Below are 24,432 nucleotides of genomic sequence, written 5' to 3'. Positions count from 1 at the left end.
GATACACTCATGCCAGATTATTTCAGTGTACACGTAATTTAACGGTTCGAAGTTACAGCACCTGCTGATGTAATTATCCTACCAAGACACTATACTCGTGGATTACGTAACACGATGATGTCAAGAGATGTTGATACGCGACTCGTAACATTTAACGGGCTTAAGTAGTATTTCCTACATTTCACTTCAATTAATTATTACGATTATATATGTATATTGCAGAATAATTTCAATATATATATGCACACGAACCGTTATTTCATTAATGGATAATTCTATTCAGAGTTTGACACCCAGTATAGATTTCGGATATAGGTGTATATCGGACCGTATCTCCTTGTATCAGCCATACACATAATTACCATCTGATAGAGTCTGTTGTCTGTCGGGAGGTTGATTTCATACTTGTTCTTATTGCCGACCCGTCAAAGGTATCCCCGTGGTGGTAGGATGGTCGATCTCGGACGGGGGCCTTAGGGCCGCATAGGCCCCTTCTCCCGTCTCGACCAATCACTGACCCTTGGTCTGCCTTAACGCCGAGAAAACGCACGAGAAAAAGAAATATGATTAGACCTGCTACAGGACGATGCATCGACCAGTTCGAGAGTGTCGGTCCTTTCGATGGCCGCCAATCGAAGTTCGATCATTGGCCAATGTACTCAGCCATTTCGTATATATTTCTGCATACATATTTCTCGTATAAAGTATATCTCGTTAAAATTAAAAATATTTTGTACGTGAGTCTCTTTTATAATTTTATATAAGTGTTATATATATATACTAATTTTTTCATGTATTTTATTTGTAGAAAATTATACTACTTAACCGTTTATAATGTTATATGTATGCATTAATTCAAAAGAATTTGTTGCAAAAAATAATTCTAAATATAATAATACAAGGCGAAATAAATATTGTATCGGTAGCAGAATTTCGCAAGTAACAGAAACGCGTTTTTCCTGTCTCGATATACGTAAATTGCGCGACATGCCCGCCCATACGTCACCCCGGAATTAATATAGCATGAATCTTGGCAACAAACAGTAGTATTGTCCTCGACTCTCTCGCAATTCCCACGGATGCGAATGACGCCTGAAAGACGCTCCTTCGGATCGCCGATATGCAATGCAATCAACGCAACACCTGTCGAAAATGCAGATTTATGCGGTGCAGCTGCTTCCGCCGGCGCGAGCAAGCAATAATTCCGGCGAGAGACGGAGGACCCGTCCACAATTTCGTGGTTTCTTCCATTCCTCCGTGGCTGTCTTACTCGCGCCGAAAGAAGAGAGCTCGCCGATGCGTACCGCGCGTTCATCCTCCCGCTCGTCCCCTTTCGGGACGATGCCTCGCATTGTTTCATTAGACCACGTCAAAATATTAGGGCTGCAACTCGTTCCTGCCCTCTCCGATACACGTTACTGAAACCTCCCACAGCCCAAGGCCCTTAGACATTAATGCCGCATGGACGGCGGACTGACTTGCGTATAATTACCGCATTCGGCCATTTATACCAGGTGGCTGCTAAATCCAGAGCGCAACCATCCATCTGTGATGGTCAGCGATCGACTCTGTGCGCGGGAAAAACTGTCAGTATTAATTCATCAATTAATACGACGCGCTTTTAACAACTTGTTTTTAGAATAGAATAATGCTCATTATTATAATACACGCATCTATATAATTATGTACGCAAATTTCTCTTGGCTATTCGAAAATGAGCCTACAATACATATTCATGTCACGCTTTCCTCGCTTGCACACACAATTTTGTCTCTTATTCATCATTATACATATTTTTCCCCCTCCTTCCTCTATTGTTCATTAAGATCTTCCTCGGATTTTATTCGGCTCTATGATAAAGTGTTTCGCGCGCGTGTGTAGAGAATCGTGCCAAACAAACATTTGATAAATACCTATGTTATATAGGAGAGCGAGGGGAATAGCCTGAGATCCCGTCGCGCACAAAGACGTGTCACATGCTCGAGTTTTTTTGTTACGATTTCGTCACGCCATTCATCGCGCCGTATGCGTTTCGGTAGGAGCTATTCTCCCACGCAGAACAGCCATCGAACCCGCTTCTTTCATCCTTCCTCCTTCATCCAGATAAGTATCTCGAGCGAGCGAGTTCACCGATTACGTCCGGGACGTCCCGGTGGAGGAGATCGAAATTTATTTCAAATCCGCCATGTGGAAAGCATCTTTCTGTCGAATACTTCACGCTCCGAATTCACTCGAACGACTTTTCACACTGCCGTAACGTCGATTTTCTTGACGCAAAAGACCGAGTGTTGCGCCTGTGACTTATATATCGTCTGTTTACTGTCGCATAATATCACAATGTATACGAGTCACACTCATAATACATTGTATAATAAAATATCAGAAATGATCAAAGAGAAATATATACGAAATTAAGATTCTTAATGAAAAATGAAATAGGAATTTTAAGCAAACGTAAAGATGTAGATATATTTAAGTAATATCAATATGTGATCGACTCGAATACAAAATGTATAAGATGAAAGAAATAAGAGTGTTCGTATAATAATAATAAATCAATAAAAAGTACAATATGTGGCAATAATATCCGTTAAGATATAACGAATAAATTACACGGGACACGATTAAAGTAAAGAGAGCACCGCATTGACTTTGCTCCGGCACGCCCTTCCTCATTTCCTCTGCATTGTAATTCACAACCGTAACGCTCGATGCAATTGGAGATCTCTACGGGAAGGTGGGCCGAGGTTCGTAAGTGCAAACGAGTCAATCTCACGAAATGGTCGATTTTAAATGAGTTCTCTTCTCGAGAACGAAAGCGTCACCTGTCACTTCATAAGCAACATGACGGGCTATTGTCGCTCACGTCCGGTCGCATATGGGCACCCTATTGTGCGAGACTTATATTTATTCATTAATAATTATCGGATATGAAGCTGGTTGAATTTTGTCCGACCGATCGGAGATGCACGTTAACGACAATCGTTATTTCACGCCGCGTAAAAACTGTTACGTCTTTGATTGAGAACTGTCTCTTTTTTTCTCACAATATAAAAAATATTTATTTAAATTGATCTTTCTATTTATCTAAATTTATCTAAATTTCGTTTCAAACGTCCGCGTGTATGTATATGTTGATGTTAGTAACGAGAAGAAAAGATTTTCTTTCATTTTAAATTGTAAGAAATTGATATAAAAATTATAATTTAAAAGAAACGTGAAAATCGACGAAAACTTCTCACGTCAATGTGACAAAGCTTTGTGGAGAAGAGCGACGAAAAGAAAAACGACTTACACAAAGAAAACATTCTCGGATCTCTCTAGAGAGTATCAATCGAGGAGATCGAGTCTTTGGAAGATTATTTTTATAGACGACTCTCCTTCCTGATCTGTCCTTTCACGAATGGCTTACCCGAAGATATGAAGAAATCGTATATTGGACACCCACTCCTTTCATCGCGTAATCTCAACGAAAGACGCTTTAGTTTTGCTCTGTATTCACTTGACGAGTTTAATCATCACATTGATAAAAAAGAAAGATGATATACTTTATAAGAAATATTAAACATTTTATAATAAATATAGTGATAATATAGGAATACACTTGCATCCCTGAAGAAAAATAACATTTTTCAAGAAAACATTTACTAAAATAAAAATTTGCTAAAATTAATTCATATCAGCGACGTAACAATATTATAGATGAACGATAGTCTCTGTGAAGAGACAACCCGATACACCGATAAACGTTTCGCACGCTAGGGAACCTTATTCAGTGTCTCATCCCGCTAATGATCGCGTACTTGCAACATGCTCACGGCGACACATTACTTGCCGATCGGCGAGCGGGAAAGTCCTTCCATTATCTGGATTAATGGCTAAACACGCACAAGAGTTTCGTCGACGGAATCGTCCGGGGCTGCACCTCGCCGACGGCTGCCGATCAATTAACTAATGATCGCTAATTAACGCTCCCCAGGGACAGTAATACCCGATAATACTCGGCGGGTCGACGTACAGTGGTATTACCTTACGTTAACCCGTCGGTCGGAGACGAGAGAGAGGAAGAAAGAGAAAGAGAGAGAGAGAGAGAGAGGATCGAGGCAGGTCTTGGAGGCTTTAGTTTGAGTTTAACCGTGGTTCAGCGCCGTGCTGAGTAATCAAACAATTATCAGGGGCGCGAGGGGAAAATGCGCGCGGTGTTATCGGCCACCAAAACCTCCAGCAATCATGAGATGGCGAAACGGACGAAACGGGTGAAGGAGGATGCGAATCCGAATTCGAAGCGACTTCAGCGAAATAACGCCCGCCAGTCGATATTATCGCGGAGCCGAGAGTTCGGCAGCTCCCAAAACGCGAGCTAATTGACTGCTAAATTATCACGACTCGCCTCCCCCCTATCTCTCGTCGTTCCTCTCTCGCTTCAACTTAAAGTTGGAAGAGGATTGAACAGGTCTCTCCGATCTATCTTTCGTGCATGCACGTATTAAATTAATTGTTGTAACGCTACAAATAAATTTTATAATTTAGGACATATATTAATTAAGGATTGCGCTTTGTTTCCGCAAGTTTTATGAACCGTAAAGGGACATTTTCGATTTATTAATTACAAATTTCTCGCGATACATCGCGATGCGATTTGTTATGTCATTGCGATGCTGAAGAAACTATCACTGCCGATCAATGTAACGCTGACACAAACCATCTTGCTGATAAAACATGTGGAAGGAAGTTGCTCCCTCGATGAAAGAATTAATCAAAGAAGTCGACGCTGTATAAAGCTTTTATAATAGTTGCAATGGCGAGGCGCGATTGGGACCTTAAAACGGAGAAACCGAACGAAGGTTATAAGCCGTTATGTCGGCATAAGTGACGAGATTATAGCGATTGCTACCGTGCGTGCACCTTTGTTACATCTACACAGCAGGATGAATCGGCAGTTTGGTTCTTATCGTTAGACTACAATCAGGTTGAATTACAAAGCACGTACGATACACCATGTGGCTGTTACATAATGGAAAACGCAATCACGCGATGCTCCTCGATGAAAGAACAAAGGGAGCTAATAAAGTAATCGCCAATTCAATTTACGTATCAATTATCTCTTCGTTGAAAAACGCTGATTGCGAGAAAACGATACACGATCGAAATATCAGCATTTGTAAAAAAAAAAAAAAAAAAAAAAAACAATAAAGGCAAAAGACGCAACATTATTTCATATTATTTGTGGGAAATATTTTTTCTGCCCGATTTAATTAAGTAAAATATTCGCGTGATTAAAAATTTAATAATCGTGCGATTTTAATTGATTATTACAGATTAGCATCAACGTCGAGAAAAGTCGTATTGACGTGGCCGATGAAATGGTGAAAAGGATGAGAAAAAGGAAAGGGGATCCCCCCCTTTGAAAGCAGATTTTAATCGAACATCAAGCCGAGACAAGGAATTTACGATCAGGCATGGCTGTTTAGCAACTCGATTTAAGGCCGTTCGACGAACCAAACGATACGGTAATTAACATAAAGTATTAATAATGCTTCTATCGTTGACGGTCCTCCTTTTTATGCCAAAGTTCTTTTACCACGGTTTATGCGCCCATTAGATTTTACGATCGAACCGAAAAAATAGCCGAACGATGATGCGTAGGGGGTCGTCCCTTTATCTCTCCCTTCTCTTCTCGCACCCTTTCTGTTTCTTCAATTCTTTTTTTCTTCCGCGTCCTCTTCATTATTCCTTAAACTTTTACACGCTTTTCATTATCGCACGAATAAAGATTCATTTCGATCACAAATTTTGACGCTTTCTTCTCGCGAAGTTTTAAATTATTTAAATTGCAAAGAAGAGAGAGATCTCTCTAAATCTATAAAATGTATTCAATATATCTGCTGTATCTCTGTTTGAAGATCTAATGTTATCTGTGTGTCAAACAAATGCAACACGACCGATTATAAGAGATACTTAACGTCTTCTATGTCTGCGTGTCGCTATAATTTAACAGATAGTGATCCAGAAGGACGAGAAAAAAATGCCACGCAACACAGCAACACGGGGAGAAATGCACGGATGCGGAAAAGGGGTGTGGCATGGACTCAGACATTTCACTGTTTTCTAACAGAGACGATTCCCGAGAGTTGAATTATAGGAGGAACGCGATAGGTGGTCCCAGACGGACTGGCTCTTCTTTCGCGAGCGAGATAATCGAAGTCTAAATAAATAAAAACATTTCTCCCCTCGCTTCGTCGACACACCCGTTCGAGCTGCGCTCGTCAGTTTGCCAGAATTGAATTTGACATCGCAACAAGATACGCTTCCTCGAATAAAACGTAAAAGTCATTGTTATATAAATTTCCTCTACCGACGTGTTAAAAATGTCTTATCGTATTAAAATTGTTATATAACTTTTTTTATTCGATAAAACGATAATTTTAATATCGATAAACTGCTAAATCACATATTACGATATATGATAAATATTTATCACGATTTATCATCTCAAGTAAAGCGCAGCGATACGAATTATTGTTAAATCTGCATTAGCACATCGCGAGTAATAAATTGCAGTTGCAAGTTATCGTACTACGTACATTCCAGCGTCGATTTCATGTCAGACATGCAACCTCTTCCATGGTTTATTAGGCCGAGATGGTTGTCCACTTCATTTTCGATTCGAAATATCAGCGGGTGGGCATACCTGACAACTGAACGGTCCGATATCTGTTCACGGTATTATTAACGTTTACGAAAATACAAACGCGTTAGCCGCAGAGTCGAAGGGCGAGGTCGAAGCGAAATTAGCTGTCCGATACTAATTAGCTTTCAATCTAATTTCATGCGGAGCTTATAATCACCGACCGAACGAAATCGGAATCGATTGATTCCCTTCGAAAATCGAACGGCGCTCTCTGCGAACCCCGAATGTAAATGAATGGTTGGATCTTGATTAAGGACTGGATATAATTTGACACATCCCATATAATTCCTTCAAGTTGATTACAATAATTAGCTAAGAAATGTGTCAAGAATTAAAATAAAAATTATTCAAAGAATTTGAAAGATAAAAATGATTAAAAATTCAATCAATATATATTTTTTTATAGAATAAATATTAATATAATAATAAAATAAATTAATATCTGTCCACAGAAAAGGTAACGTAAAATTGAAAAGAGAGAATGAGAAGAATATAATATATAATTGACGATTTATAAAACATGAAGCAAATCCAGAATGGAGCAATAACGCTCGGCGATTTACTATTTCGCAATTTCCCGAAGTATTGTCCTCGGAATTCCGGAGATATATTTATACATAGATATCGATGTGTCCCTTTACAATCGCCCGCAAATCGTCCGGGAGTGCGCGAACTGAATTATTCAAAGGAACAGGAACTTGGTTCCTCGGTAACCCGGGTCCGATATCGCCCGCAACATTCGACGTTTCCTGGAGATATCAAGGAACGGAGAAGAGACTAAAGGATGAAATCGGATAGAGAAAAGGAAGTGGGGATGCGAAAGGTCAAGTCCAGTCCGCCGTGGCCTCTCGCGAAAGCGCGTGCACTGCACGACTTGGACGGCGAAGGCCCGATTTACATATTTATTCCACGAGGAAGATCTCACACCGGATAGATGGAAAACGTTTCGTCGTGACGCTCCATCCGGCGGGATAGACGAGTTCGCGACGGCTGGCAAAAATCGCGGCCGCCCCTTTGCATCTCTTCGTGATCGAGAAAACCTCTCTTGATCGGCAACAACGTGAATCACGAATTCAGCATGTTGTTCCTTTAATTTAAAGGTATATAAAGATATAAAGATGCAAAATCGATAGAGATATTTTCTCGCACCGAATATAAAATATCTTGCTTCATTTAAATTCTCAATAAATATCGTCGTAAAGTAATCCTTCGTTGCGATATCAACATTATTTTTCAAAACAATGACGCGAGATTTTACTTTGTTGTGCCGTTTATCGTATGCTTATTAATGTCCGATTTTCGGAATCTCGTCGGTCGAATGCATCGCGCGGGACACACTCGACTCGAAAATCCTTTATCCTCAAATCGCCAGAGATAATTTGGTCGGTGTAGACACGGCAAATATCTGTACAAGAGATCGGAATAAGGGTTGGCGTGCCGGCGGTGGCGATGGCGGGAGCGGGGGAGGTCGGCGCGCGGAAAGTCTATGTAGGTTATAGGGGAACGGGATCACTAATACAAGAGATGTTTGCGAACCTGTTAATAATGCCGCGTTTGCTCGCCGGGTTATTAGTGATAGCAAACACTTAAATTGTTCTACCGTGGATTAGTAATAGGCGCAGCTGCAAAACTCTGGTCGGCTGCACGTGAGCTTTTCTCGACGGCACGAGTCGAGTTGTTTCGCCAAGGATCAGGGGTCTCTTGTTGTAAGCAGGCGTTCGTAATCAAGCTTCTTCAAGTGTTCGTGTAAATGCGATCTTTTAAGATAAGACAATTCGCGAAAATTTGTTTCATAATTATGTCTACCGTTCAATTGCAGCGATTACGTCGTTTAATTGTACAAGCGTTGCTTTCTGCTGTTTACTCTGCACTACTAATTTTTCAATTATTTTCCAAATACGTACGTATATGACATCTGCTAAGAAAGATACGTTCTCAAAATGTATCGTAAATATTTAAACAGTGTGAGCGCTCATCTCTTTACAATTTCTTTCATTAGGAATAAATGTTTGTTACATCTCTCGAAAAATGTATTTTTTATTTTGACTTATTCACGGTACACAGGCGGCCAAACAACAAGTTCGATAAGTCGCGTGTTTGTCGAAGTATCGCCTCAGCCGCGATACGATCTTACTCCCGTATAGCTTATAGAGCGTAGCTCGGTATATTCTCCGGTAACACAGCTTTTCCTGTAAAAGCCCTTTCCAGAGCGCGAACAGCGCCAGCATGCGCGGCGTTATATCCCCCAGGATCCGCCTTGAACACATCCAGCGAAAACCAAACTGGTTTAGCTTTAAGCACGTTAGGTACCCCTTTAATAGCTTATAGGTAAACAAAATTAACATATCTTAACAGCGTTAAGAATTTCCGCGTACCCCCGCACCACCGCTGCAGCCCCGGGCAGACGACGGGGCTAAAGGGGTAAGTTTGTTAAGTAGCGACGAGCGCGAAACCGCCACGAGGAACGATGCCGAAGACACGCGATACCGAAGATACGGGTGATCTTCACGACGTTGTCTTATATTTTCCCGGATATCCCGGATTATGATAGCCGCGAGGCAAATCAATTTTATCCAGCTGGTTTCTCTTGAATTTCTGCATTAAAATCTTTCGAGAATTTAATAATTATATCTACGTATTCTATATATTTTTTTTAAATTTTATTTTCGTCGATAAAAACTACTTGACATATCTCCAAATCATCTTTATTTTCGGTATATCCGGCGGCAGTGAATAATATCGTGCGCGCACAGCTGAATGCAATTGTCATCGCACAACAAATGGCTGGATCAAAACGTTCCAGACTAATCCATCGTGCGGCTAAGGAGAAATTTGTGTTAAGATATTTGCGTTCGCGAGAATAGAGAGGTTTCGTAATATATTCGCAGCGCGACGGATATTTCTAGTTAACTCGAACAATATTGATTCAGAACAGAATGCAAAGACGAAAACGCGATGACGGATGAATACGCGCCGTGATGCCGCGACAAAATATTTATTCGCGACGGTACACGATTTCGGAACATATTTTGGCATCCGTTCGCACTTTCGTGTTACTCAACGAGCATAAATGCATAATGATCATCCTTTGTTTTAACATACTTGTACGAGACACGGCCAAGTCACGAGCATCGCGTTTTAACGCGTCGGCGAAGCAATACGTCACCATCTATTAGCCATCAAAACGGGATCAGTCGCGTCCTTCTGATATGAATTCTCGTTGCTCGCAGGACGTTACTAAATATCCGAAAGCCCGGGCGGATTGGCGTGCTGACAGTTCTCGGCGTAGCATAATTCGTTCTCTAGTCGAGTCGAATATCGTTACATTAATATTCTGGCAGCGTCGTCCTCCGAACGGTTACTTTACGTGATTTTAATTTCTCCACGGTCTTTGTAATGGCCGGCCTATTCTCTGGCTTGCAGTTTTCGGTCGTAAAATCCGCAATCCACGAGAAAGTCGGTTCTCGATCGTTGCATACGCGAACGCTTTTCGAAATGTTATATATTCCTACATCTACGCATAAAATCTTTCTACCGGGTTTATAATTTTAAAAGTTGATAAAAAGGCTATACGTTATATTAAGTTTAAAAATATGAAATGCACATGCGAAATAATTCTGTGATCGAATATATAAAATTTTACTACAAAGAGACACTAGCATTCGGCGAAACACGAGAGGAGAAGCAAAAGAGACGATGAAAACGAGGAACTAGGAGGAAAAAAAGGAATATGAAAATGAAAAAAGAAGAAGAATCAATGACCTCGCGACGACTGCAAAGGTTTCGAGCCGAAGAGACACAAATGCATCGCGATGAAATACTCAACGACAGCGCATTCACGGTGGGTCGTTATAGTGGGTCTTTATGTTTCACAACAAAGCATAAATATAGCTGATTCGCCTAAGGATGCCTTTGTACAGATTACACTGGCTGATCCACTATCGAGATATCTGCGTGGGATGTGTGTGGGGTGTACTATTCTCTCGTGGAGTGTTCCAGACGACACGTCGGCTACCAAAAATCAGAGAAAACGAGAGCAAAGAGACCGTAAACACGGCGTTTTGCATATTTTACGCCCCCCAACAGTCGCGTTTATAAGATTCTTGTATCTTGTAAATGACAAAAAGAGATTCTACCGATTCGACAAAGTTGAATAAATTTCGATTAAATTGTGATTTATATATTCTTACCAATAATCTGATTAAATTAAAATATCATAATTAAAATATCAAAATTCGCTAAAATTCGATAACTTTAGCAGGAAAAAAATTGATGATGGACGCAAAAGCGCTCTCGATTATTATCGAGAATATGTATTTCGAGTGCTGTGAGTCATGAGTGATGACGGTGTGTCGTCGTTGTCGGGTCATACACTCGGGAGAGTCAATGCCAGAAATAATATCGGTATACTCGTACGTTGGTAGAGGCGGGGGTGATGTCCCAACATCATCGGTTAACGAACTATATTTATCCGTCGGGTTCATCCGCGGCTTCTTTCTCCTCCCTTCCGTCTCTCTTCTCCCTTGTTCCTCTCCACTCTCCTCCTTCTCATCGCAACTTGTTCTTGCTCCGCGCGGCATCTCTCGCTCCTTACGATCCTTTCTTCTTTGTGACAGACAAGAATTCGAGAGATACACGAAATCCGCACTTTCCAAATTGGCGCATTCAACCTTTTGGGCCCCCGGAATTATTCATGAGCCCGCTGAAAAGCCAGCCCGCGACGAGTCGTGATGGTATTAAGATGTCGTGCGTATTTGTTGAAATATTCGCGGTGCGCGAGACATGCGCACGCTAAAATTCGCGTGTGCAACCTTGTGCGCCAGAACTAATTCCGAGTCCACTGAAAAGCTTGGGAACGGGCGAGCGATTATTTTGAAACGCTGGAGTGTGACATCAAAGAAAGCATGTGCGAATGTTCGCGGATAATGTGTCTCGAGATTCGGAATGTAGCTACATTACGCGTTGATAATTGTTACCGTTGGATGCACAGCGCATTCTCGCGCATTAAATTACAAGACGATGTAAAGTAAAATAAAATATAGGATTCGATACGCTGATATAAAGTGGAAAGTGCGACGTTACTTTCACAGTTTGATCGTGAAAGTTCACGATTTTCGCATGAAAAAATTAGAATCGAGGCACATTACATTCTCTAATGTCTCCCCCGTACTTCTCGTGTAATAAAATCAAGATGAATATCAAGAAGACAGAACTGCGAGAAAGCCGACATGGTATTAGACCATACACGTACATATTTTAATCGTTACAATTACAAACTCGACGGTTGATTTACGTCTTACCGATAACAGGAACAAAGAGAAATCATTGCGCCTCGGGATACGAACTTTTAGATTACCGCATAGTATAAGAGTACATCCACGAGATTAAAACGAGTGTTGCTGTAACATCTCGGGGCAAACTCAAGCTAAGGCAGTTCGCCGATCAATTTGAGAGAAATAAAAGATGATTAAAAAATATTTTAAAACCCCTCCCAAATACGACGTGTACGTATTTGTTATCCCTCGATCGCCAAAGGGCCCCAGATAAATACGCAACCCCGTACCATTCAGCGAACGGACTAAGGGGTTATATGGGGGCCGGTGATAAACAGTGTCGCTCATTCACAATGGCCGACAAACACGCATTAAAGCGGACTAATATGAAGTGTATTAATGTGCGCGGCATTGTCTAACCCACGTTGTACACGGCTACTGTCGTGGGGCCCGGCTTTATCCCACCGTGGGGGGCCCAGCGGTGCCCCGCGTACGTATGTATATAGAGTCTCCTTGATATACCCGGTGACTTTTTAAGGAACCCCGCGACGAGATCGGATGGGACATATTTACTTATCATTATGGTGATTTTATTACCGAGTCGCGACGATCATTCTTCGACGAAATATTACAAATGGGTTTTTGCAGCTTCGAATTTGCAATCCACAAAAGAAAGATTCTTTATACAGTCGTAGGTAGCAGAGATCTGATAGTAATCGGAAATTTTTTATTAAGTTTTCAATCTATCTTATCGTTTGGACGTAAAATAAAATAAGCAAGATAAATACCATAAAAAAGTGACATATGATTCCAAAAATCTTTCTTCAAGATCGTCTTCTTAGGTTTTTTTGCTATATTATTTTCTCTCGCGATTATAACTGCAAATATGACAATTGCCATATGCAATGCTGGCTATACAATTCAATAATTACATAATACAACATAAGATACACAATAATTAGTAATATTAAAATATTATACAATGTATAAATAGTTATCAGTTTTTCCCATCATAACTAGAAATATTTTAGAGAAAGATAAATCGTATAATCTTTTTTTTAAATATAACACACGTTAATGAATGAAAATATATCGAGATGTGTTAAGAGCATAAAAATGTAAAGCACACCCCGTACGGAACCAATCGCGGGGTGCTGCGAGCTAGTTCTGCCCACCGGTCTAAATTATGGGGTCGCCGGCCAACTCGCGCCACGCATAAATGATTGCTCGTGTTATGTTAAACAACCGGGCATGGAGAGCTGCCCCGAGAGCTCACCCACGAGACATCCGATGGAGGCAGAAGAGAAGCGGTTGGATAAAAGAGAAAGAGGTGGAGGCAAAAGTTATTTATCTCGAGCAGTCGCATGAGCAAGGATTTTGAATAATTCCAAGCGATGCACAAGTCGAGGATGTTATCCCGTAGGGCACGTCAAGTCGTCTATAAATACTCATTAAACTCTGCTAACATTTTTTTCAAAATGCGCACTCATAAAATTCTACGAATAAACTCTTGTAATAATTAGATTTAAATAACGAAAGATTAAAAATAATAAAATATCTCTCTATATCTTATTATACATTTTTTAAAATTATTTTATACTGCGACAAATATATATATAAACTATTCCTCGTTTCTATTACAATTTCTTGAAAATATTCGGGCAAGTATGTAGCTAATGCAGCATCGAAAAAAAATCTTTAAGTTTAGCGAACCAATCCACAGGGTGCTGAGAAGTCCGAGCTCCCGTAGACACACGAATGTCTTAGGAACCGAAAATATAATCGGCTCGAGGATCGGTCGGTCAATGGTCAGCAGGGAAAAAGACATATTAGAGACATCATAATGCCAGAGCGTAGCTGTGTTCCAATTTATAACTGGATGATATCGCGATAAAGGCTCAGGTTCGAGGCATTGTGTTCGGTACGGATTCGTTCCTGACGTTGCAGCAGGCATCGACTGCCTGGGTGGGGTCTTGGTTCTTTGGTGGGCCGGCTCAGGATATCCTTTTGATATCCTGTTAACTAATGCCCGCTATTCATTACTGACGTACAGCTGGGAAGATCTATTTCTCGTCTGTTTTTCGTCTAAATAATACTGCCCTTCCCTTGTAAAAGATTCCCTATGGTCTTAATTATTATACGATTTTTATAGCGCATATGATTTTTTTCACTAACATGTTAATACTTTATACGAATAACGAGAGAAAAAATGAAGCATTATTTCTTTCTTCACGTTTTGATAAAATTTTTTAATAAAACTCTGTGAGAATTTCCAGATGCAAATTCTTCGGACAATTTTTATACAAAGCAGTTAATTTTGCATAGAATCTTTTTTTTTTATTAAGATTTATTCTCTATTTTATGTTTCGAAAAATGTTATCGAAAATTTTCAATGATGTCAATTTTCCATCCATTTCCTCTTAATTTTCCAGCCTGTTAACCGAATGCGTTTTTAAGACATTTGCGGCCTCTTCATTCCGCGGCACGCGTTTACGATTTCATTGTGTAACATATGTTCAGTCCGCGAGACTGTAGCCAGTATGTTTACGACTGGTGCCAGTCCGGTAGTGTCTCTATATTCGGTTTCGGTTCTCGACCGCAAAGCTGCTCAACATGTATCAGTGTCCACCATGCGACGTGTGTGCAGATATCAGAGGAAGAGGACGTAGGTGAGGCTAGGTCCGGACAAGAGCGAGGTGCCTGCATTGTTGCAGATCCATTGTTAGGCCTGAGTCAGAAGAGAGGTAGGCCTGGCCACATTGGTACCGCCTACCAACAGACTGACCCCGACGTGGAAGAATCCGACCAGCGACGTCCTCTTCGATGATCCTTTTACCTCTAGCTGGCTTTTCAAGGATCAAATTATGCAGTTCTCGCGATATTCTCATGCATTCTATAGCTTTTACATCATTCAATATCATAAAATAATAATTAACCATCTTTCTCGTAAATAGAATAACTAAGTATCGTCTCTAGCTGCACGATACACTTGATATGCGTCTCGTATTTATTCGCAGAATGACTTTCCGAGCATGAGCGATCAAAGAGAATAATTCTGGAACGTACGCTAAAGACAGTATAGTCTTTCACTTTTCGGGTCTTTGTTGCACACGTTGCGTGTCACACATGCGAATGAAGCAAGTTCTTCAACGTGAGTCAGCCGATCATGGCCTTCTTACCTTGACTTCATTCAACGATTTCAACTCCCCGTTTGCGTAACTTCGAAAAATCCATATAATCTCGCGATCGAAAATTCGACGATCTCATGAATAAAAATTCAATTTACAATTCCTTTTTCATTGCATTTTAATAATATATTTTTGCCAGAAATAATTGTTAATAATAATGAATCATATAGATAACATTTTTTCTACAATGCTTTTTTACTAGCCATGATAATATTTATCTAATGTGATATTTGTAAAACAAAAAATAACTAAGCATATGCAGACACATCTCTCTCATTGCGTTAAAACATATCGGCGAAAAGCAGGGAAATAGGAAAAACAAGGAATGCAGGATTAAATACGAACATCCATGACAAGAACGCATTTTGCGTTGAAAAGTAAAGTGAAATAGTTAATAAGCCGGTGGCGGAACTAAACCTTAACGTGCTTCGCCATCACAAGAGAAGCAAAAATTAAGAAGATTAAAAGGTCGAAAAGCCGCTGAAAAGAGTATACCTTATAGCGGAGCCAGAGAAGCATTTGCGATTGTAATGTCCATTAAAATTGTAATCCCTGGACAGTGGCACGGTTCTCTTATATTTTACGCAAAAGTCGAAACATTCCGAGATTTGAAGAGCCAGGGCGAACGATCGCTCATAAATATTCCAAATATTGAAACATTTCCTTGCATCAAATTGTCGATTCTATACCTCAGCGTCGCTCATTTCATTTGTATAAAATATATAGTAATCTAAATGTATGAAAAATTAATTATATTTTCTCTCTTTCTATTTCTGTCAATCATTAATATCGATTATATCATATTATTCGAACTCAAATATGCACATTAATTCTTCAAAATTATTTATTTAAATTATATAATATAAGAATACAGAAACTGTTTCGTTTGTTCCATTGTATGAAAATTTATGCTTTCAACCACTTTTTTATCTCGTGATAGATCTGACGATCTTTATCCAATGACAAGCTTCATCCAAAGAAATTATTACATCGCGGCGATTTAAAAGAAATAGCTGTCTTGCGCTACAGAAGCGGCGGCATTGTGTCGTTTCATTCCCCGAATCTCTTGTCGAAGAATCTTGCATAATTATACAAGACGGTGAGACATTTTCTCACGAGACGAGCGCGACATATGAGCCACAGAATGATGATCTCCATCAAATGAACCGCCGATGACGCTAACTGTCATGTGACGCGTGCATGACCGACCAGGTTGAACCCGCTCGCTAACAAGCCCCATTGCCACTTTATTATCGCGTCCGGATCGCCCAGGAATAGCCACAAATCACGAGAAACTGGTTATCCGGTGCGTCATACGCGTTCCTACGTTCGTATATCTCCGCGGCATTACCCACTGGTGTACTTAGACTGGTTCACTTATGTGAAGTATTCACGTGGCAAGCTCAAAACACAGCAGACAGATCTCTCTCTCTCTCTCTCTCTCTTCGAAACTTATCCATGAGCCGCGATTACTATTCACGGCCGCTCTGATTGCATAATTAGATCGTGTCACCGAAAGACAATTATCGCTCCAGTTTAGAAAACATTACGAAAATTTCGGAGCTGTTGCTTGAAATAATCATGGACATTCGTGAGAAATTTTAGACATTTTGTGATCTCACATAAAGTAGCGAATTCGTTAACACGAATGGAATTTTAAATATTTATATATATAAAATAATACAAATACAAGTCAAACAGCATATATTATAGTAAAAATTAATTTTGAATTTTATGAACATTATTTATATGCTACAATTATCACGTTGAATTGTTAAAGCTGTATTATCAAAAATTTCTACTTTAATACTTAGAAAAAAAATATATATGTATATACATTTATATAAATCAAGATTTTGAAAGCATTAAATCATTAATAAATTATTCTACTGAATATTTTTGTATTGCAACCTATATCTATAATCTCAACTGATTTACAAATAATACAAATAGTAAACCGAATTAAACTAATTAAAATAAAGAGTGTAGCAACGCGATATTTTTCACAAGCTTAGATTTATCGATTTAAAATTAGCTTCTCCTTGCAATATCGTTAGGATATCGATTTTGCTGTTATATAAATATACTGCATAAATTCCCTGATCAATATCTTTTAAAGCGGGAGGATCAATGGCTACTGTAATTTCTAAATCACGCCTTGTGATGGGAACAGATGTACATACACTAGCCTGTCGAATATAGTCCCCACAATAAGTCGTACAAGTAGCGGTGTATTTGACTCGGCTACTGCGATAGCCTCCCTCAACCTCTCGTTCAGCTCTGTACCCTGCTTCGAATCTATGACAGTACTGTATAGCAACGCAGTTTTAGACTCTTCGTGGTGCATCGCACCGATACGATGCTCGCGTCGTTTGCGAGCAGATCCGCGAGCAACCCCCGAGAGAAGAATACCTACTCGCGGTGCGCGCGTATGTATATAAAGATGATGGTATATCTGTATCAATTGTATGCATATGCGGGGTCTTCCACCTTCGCCGACTCCTCTTCCGACTTCCCTCTTTGCTTCTTCTCCTTCTCCCTTTTATAGATACAATATCTACGTATATATTTGTCGCGCTTAACCATTATATGGTTTATCGTTATTGTTCGTCAACAACGGGGGCACCTAAGGCCCTCCTTGGGGCCTTACACGACGAATAATGGCGAAAAGAAAGACAGAGAGAGGGACAGAGAAGAAGAAGAAAGAAAGATAGGAGTAACCGCTATTAAACCAACATACCTTACGCGATCTTCATTTGAATACGATTATGGATAACGCGATACCAGAACCCGCGCCGCGATATCAATAAATTTGATATTCAAATGGACGATCCGTCTTTTGTTCTAGCTGGGATTCTTCCCAATCGAGAATCGATCGAAGATCGAGAATACATTGGCACAGGTTTCCTGCCATGCTTAGATACGATCTAGAAATATTCGCGATTACAAGCAAGTTTCCTGTATGTAACGTTAATTATCTCTCTTACTACCTTAAATAATTCTATGAAAACGCAAATTATATTCCTGACTTTGGGAAATATATCTCGTAAAAGTCACGCAAGAAACGATTCAACGCGAGCTATTACTTTTCGCATCTTTTACGAGTAACTTTCATCAACGAGATTTGTTTCCTCGCGGTAAACGATGATTCGTATGATATTTCGTTGCAGTGTACATAAACGTAGTCGTATTAAACCGTTATGCGTCGCGGAAACTTTGTTTATTTAGAGATTATTTATTTGACAGAAACATCGCGAAGACATGGTGAATCTACGCGCATATCCTATATACGGAAACTTGCATTACAAACGCGATACGTCGCGGCGTCGACTCGTGGATGGAAGAAGTAAAGGACTAAATTTAGCATTGGCAAATATCCCGCCGTCGCGAACGGTCCCCCGAGTCGATTCGAGCAAACGCTAATGTTTCGAGCACGATCGTATGCTGAATGGCGAGCCCACATAATGCAATTATATGCGCTGTCTAGCGTCTCAGCAAGACAAATTAGTACGAAATTTCATCAGAAGACGGGCTAAAGACAGCTAGAGTACAATGTGCGATGATTTTATCGATCACGTTTCCATCTTTTCAAGAGAGAACTCGACAAACAACCTATTATTTCTTAGCCATTCAGAAGAAACACTTGTAAATCAATTATCTTTTATATCGCGGAATCAAATTTGATTCTTTCATGATTCTAATATCATAGTGTGTCACGATATATTGCAAGCAATTCTGAATTAAAGCACTTTAATCAATTAATCGTGACATCGTGCTTTTAATATAATAAATCTACGTTGAAATACTAATTTTGTAATTCGCGAGATTAAAAACGGCATGAATATTTTAAAATATTTGCATATATACCTAAGGACTTTTCGTTACCTTTCGCCGAAAATTTTCTCTATAAATTTTTCATCGAGGGAACACGTATTCTCACGATATATATCTGTCGACTCATAATCTGACCAAAGATGAGATGCATTCCGCGCGCAAGAGCTACATTTGGCAGCGCGAGATACGCGATCTGTGACATTTCTATACCAAATATATCGCACAAAGCGACGCCGCCTCGCACTGTCATATTAAATATTATTTATGTCCCCTCGCATACAAAGCAAGAGAGAGACGGAGGGAGACCGGTTGACTCGCTTGAATCTGAGTTTCGTGTCTGTGTGTAAGTATATGCCTGCATAAAGAACGCACGTTCGAAATGCGTAACCGCGCGATGCACAAAGCGACGCGAGTACGGTCGCGAAGGTTCCGAATCGGAAAACAATATCGATCCATTGTTCAGACTGGCCAATAAATATCATAAATATCGGCCGGTTGAATTATCGGCCCGATCTTGCACCCTGAAATATCGTACGAGTCGATTCTCGTGGTCGGATTAGGCCCTTTTTCTGCGCGACACATGCTTGAGCATGTACAACTAGGATACGTGGAATAGGATTTGCACCTCGTTGGCCCTTTGTATACACATGAACAAAGAAGTGCGTGTATTATACCGTATAATACCGTAAGAAATCCCAGCGACAATTCTACGATCCGATAATATCCTATTCTTTCATCTTATTGAATTCATATACATATAAGCTCTCTACCTTTTCAATTCTAGAATAATTATATACGTTATACTATTCTGTTTTTTCTACATTATGTGTATATTCGAAAGCTTTCTTTTTCCATATCGTTAATTGGATCGTTGCATACCGCTCGGCATAAATTTATAATAATAAGAGGACGTCGATTCTCTTCCCCTTATTGTACTTGTATACGTATCCAATTTATTTGAAACTCAAGCAAGAGTTTCGGATTTAGACAGATACTGCCTTTGCACGATAAAAGAAACTTCCTCAACCGTATATAAAAATGCGCGTATTGTGCACTGTCACAGAGAGGTAACATTATATCACATTTGTCGTCGTGTACCGAACTGAGATATGTCGTATTTCTACTCACGTTTCAGCATCCCTTTGTACGTCCCTCCGTTATGGATCTGACATCACGACGAAACGATTGAATCTAGAAGAAAAATACAGTCGTGTTACTTTTATTAGACTCGATGTTTTTCGTAAAAGCGGAATTCCGCAAACAATCATATATATGTATATATACACATGTATCGTCTATTTCAAATTGCAATTTAATAGTATCGTTCAATATGTAACGTCAGTCTATAAACGATAAGTAAGAGCTACATCAACTTGTTAAATACTCGAGATTTGCTTAGTAATCATGTGTTTATAAACCTGTTATATTCTGTTCCCGCAAATAATTCTGTTGAATTCTACAATAATACCGTATCTAGACATTTCTACAAAGCAGAAAAGCAATTTGCATAATCTTCGAATAAAATTCAGAATTTAAAGCGTTGCATCAAAGAGATGTTATGACACAGGCTCTGCCATCTCTTAGTGGTCGCTGGAAACTGCGTTTCTCTGCCAGTGATCCTCAATTTAAGGATGCTGTACCTCTAAACGGATCGCAGAATACGAATATGCGCGCGAAACCTTCGGCTCTTTCGTCAAAAAAGTGATACAGATCGATCATAGTCAGCCCGTCGCGCATCGTAATTTTTGCAACAAAATGCGAAAGAAATTTTGAAATTTTTCAGTAATATGTACAAAGATAAAGCCAGACGTGATTGAGAACCAACATCAAAAAGAACGATTTTCGATGTAGCAAGGAAATCCCCGGGCGGCAATACGGTCACAGTCTTTCCACCTTATCGATATTAGCATAGAAGAGCAGTTTGCAAAATCGTTACGTGTCGCAAAAGTGCACGTCTGGGCCTACTAAAGGCTATCTCGCCGAATAAAACGATCTTTAAATAATGTATTACGCCAATACACTTGCCGGACAAGCGCGACAGAAAAATAACTTTAATGATTTCAATCGCAGGCAGTCTAGATAATAATACATTGTCATCAGTTAAACTGCAACGTTATGAGATACCGTGTAATTGTTACGATGAGAGAATAATATAGAGAGAATAGCAATTACGAATTTATATATCAAATATTTCGGAATAATCCTGAAAAAACAACATAAATTGAACGAAAGCTTTAAATGCTGTTTTAATCAAAAGCATATATAGATATTGTTAATTACAATTATAAAACCTTTTCGATTCATATTTTGTATCGATTAGCTGTCTCTAAAATAAATGATTAAATCTTGTACACGTGTGGCATAGCCATTTCTAAATAAATATCCGTTAATCCTGAACTTTTTGCATACGTCATTAACACATCAAGACACAACAGATATTACGCTAAGCCGTGAAGGAGTTAACAGGGTGCGATTACGCGAAGAATGTCGCGCGATGCACGCACTTTGCGCGAATGCGTGAATTCAGACACGGCATAATCTCCCATCGAGTGGGCGAATAGGCACTGTGGCAAAGGGGTGCTACAACACTCAGGCGATGGGTGGTAAGTGCGCGGAGGACGGGGGAGTAGAGTGAAAGAGGATTGCCGATCCATCCATGAGAGATGACGCCAGTCCCTGAATGCGGGATAAAACCTCGCTGATGCCCAGCAGAGCGATCCGCTGCATGGAAGCGAGGGGGTGAGAGCCGAGGGGAGAAAAAGAAAAAGAAATATAATGCGAATGAGGAGGAGAGAAAAAGTAGCAGAAAAGAGAGAAAGAGAGACTGCTACTGAATGCCGTGGAAAGTAAAACTCAAGGCAGCGAATCCGAAAGAACGTTGAAGACTCTCCTAAATCCATATAAATTGTCGTATTGTTGGAAGACTGTGTAGCATACCAATTCGAGATGACACACGATATCTCCAAAAAAAGGGCACCGTTGACAGTGCATCTGATTGCTGGTTATTATAGCTATCTTTGGAGTACACAGATTTCTAGAACTGTCAATCGCAAAGCTAAATATTGAATTTAAAAAAAAATTCAGATTTGTAGAAAACAAGATTTTTACATCATATATTCTTTATAAAATATATATTCTTCTAATTATACATATGGCAATGAAATTGTTTGCAAAAATAAAAGGTTTTCGTACAGTATCCTTCTGCTTTCAATTTACATAAAAGACAGTACAGTCTTGATTCGCGATCATGATTGATATGCAGGATACCATAGGATTCCGATGCATCCATAAATTTTTGGAGTCGCCATTGATACAATTCGTCACTCCTAGGGTGGATTAAGGCGATTGCCGTAAATAACGGAATGTCAGTCGATGTATTACTGGGAGAAGTTTCGGGTCGCATTATTATTCCGTCCGCATTTGCTTCTGTACACGTGGCTTCGCGACGCGACTTCCGATCGAAAGCGACTCATTCGCGATCCACATGAAATATTTTTCCCAAGGCGAAGTGCGAGAATGTTTTCGCGTTTCTAACCAGATAATGCGTTCAAGCGAATTCTAGCTCGCAAGACGATCCGAGAAGATTATCGACATGTATCATGAACTCGCTGACGTCAGGATTTTCTCTTCGTTTCGCCTATCCCCATCGAAGCGCGATATACTGTCAGCTAGGTCTTTGAAGTCGACTGAAATACGACTCGGTCCTGCAAAGCAGTGGTGTCCAACCTGCGAGGTGTAATCCGCAGAAAGCTTTTATAGATTATCTTGTTATATAAAAGCTAGATATAAAGTATTAAATACTTATATTTGTGTTTCTTTTCCATCACAATATTAAAAATTTTAATTCCTATTTCTGTTGTATATAATAAAATTAATTGTAATCGTATAAAATTACACTCCACATAATTAGTATAATAAATAATAAGTATTACAAATAAACAAGGCTGCAGAAGAAAATTAACAAAGTCATTCAGAAAATAATCGATTCTACTTTCAAACGAAAAAACTTCAGCTTCAAGCTCATTGTACTTTTTAAATTTTGTAAGCTATTCATGCAGAAGAAGATTGGATGTCACTGTTCAAAAAATCATAGACTGGCATCAGGCGAGATTAGAAGTGGACCAAAGACGTCTTGTGTACGATCGCCGTTGAACCAGACGGCTAAGGGATTTCAGTCAAAATACAACTCCTTGGTACCGACGGTAGCCGATAAATTATTATCTCTCGAAGATTAGCCCTGATGTCGCGACCCTCATAAATATCAGTATATTTTCGCCCGGTAAGCCGATTTCCTTTCTGCCGATGGCTTCGAAACGTAGCGACTGCTGCCAAATCGCGCGAAATCCTTTCTTACCCCTTCACCCCTGCCGGCTGCTCTGCGATCCTCGGCGATCGTCTTCCAGGCTCTTTATAGACCGAGAGATTAAAGATGCTTCTCGTATTCCTTTTTAATTTCGCGCCTCTCGGCACCGATGCGGTTATTTTCAGTGGTAAAGCCCGTGTCAGCGAACGCCGAATAAAGGATCGAGATAATCGCGCGCGAGAAGATTCGCCTCCTTTCGATGTATAATAAGTATCGAGAAACGCCGGTATAAAAAAGCAGGATGAGTCGCATGATGATAACACCTTTCCTCGTAGCTTCTCATATACAGGTTGTTCACTCGTCCGTGACATTTAAATTTCTTATGAATATTCTTCGATTGATTTGTCAATCTCGATGATTTTCAAATCATGTAATTATAAAGAACTAGAAATTTTTGAAATTAAAATACTGGAGTCTGTATATATGATTTAGGATAATTTTTTTTAAGATAGATATTCGATATTCTTCGAATAGAAAAAAATGCAGACGAATTCTCAACGCAAAAACTCGAATTCAGCACAAGACAGAGTAACATTCTTTTTGCGAGTCATCCCTTGACAAGCATTCGGGGCAACTTGGGGAATATCTTGGCAATATTCGAGGACACAAACGGTTCGCCATTTTCTTCCAGAACGCACGATATACGTTCTTCTAAAACCTCTTCCGCCATATATGAGCCGGGTCTTACTGCCACGATATATTTTGCAAATCTTTCGCTATTTATCACCAGCGGCATTCGCGAAACCCTTGTGCGCGTAATGCTTTCCCCTTCGTTCGTCAACCGTTTTCATATTTTCGTGCCGTGCTATTTTCTGAAAGCGACATTGCCAGAGATTTCCATAATTCTGAGAAACTGTCGTTCGCACTATGCGATCGCGCAAAATCTAAAACACCATTTTAATGCATCTTCAAATTTTTACAATTTGGAGCAATTTGACCAAAGATCTAAGTACTTGCATACACATGTATTATAAACCATAAATAATGGAAAAATAAAAGAAATATATATACCAAACTTTTTATATAAAATATATTACATATTTAGCGAAATTAATTACGAAAAATACGGAATGATCAAGATGA

At 39.7% G+C, this 24,432-nt stretch overlaps 1 long non-coding RNA gene across 2 annotated transcripts in view; it reads right to left on the bottom strand.

Moving 5' to 3' along the window:
• LOC145941544 (uncharacterized) overlaps positions 1-24,432 on the bottom strand; it is a 264,923-nt gene that overhangs the window by 34,975 nt on the left and 205,516 nt on the right. For both annotated transcript variants that reach the window (XR_014426177.1, XR_014426178.1), the window contains exon 10: positions 20,115-20,177. This is a non-coding gene — a long non-coding RNA (uncharacterized LOC145941544). The remainder of the gene's footprint in view (positions 1-20,114; positions 20,178-24,432) is intronic.

The sequence above is a fragment of the Prenolepis imparis genome, unplaced genomic scaffold (assembly GCF_030444845.1).
Source record: "Prenolepis imparis isolate NDT839.2.m4 unplaced genomic scaffold, iyPreImpa1.0 SCAF_10, whole genome shotgun sequence".
Lineage (NCBI taxonomy): Eukaryota > Metazoa > Arthropoda > Insecta > Hymenoptera > Formicidae > Prenolepis > Prenolepis imparis.
Note: the sequence above shows the minus strand (reverse complement) of the source record. Positions and strands in the feature narration are given on the sequence as shown.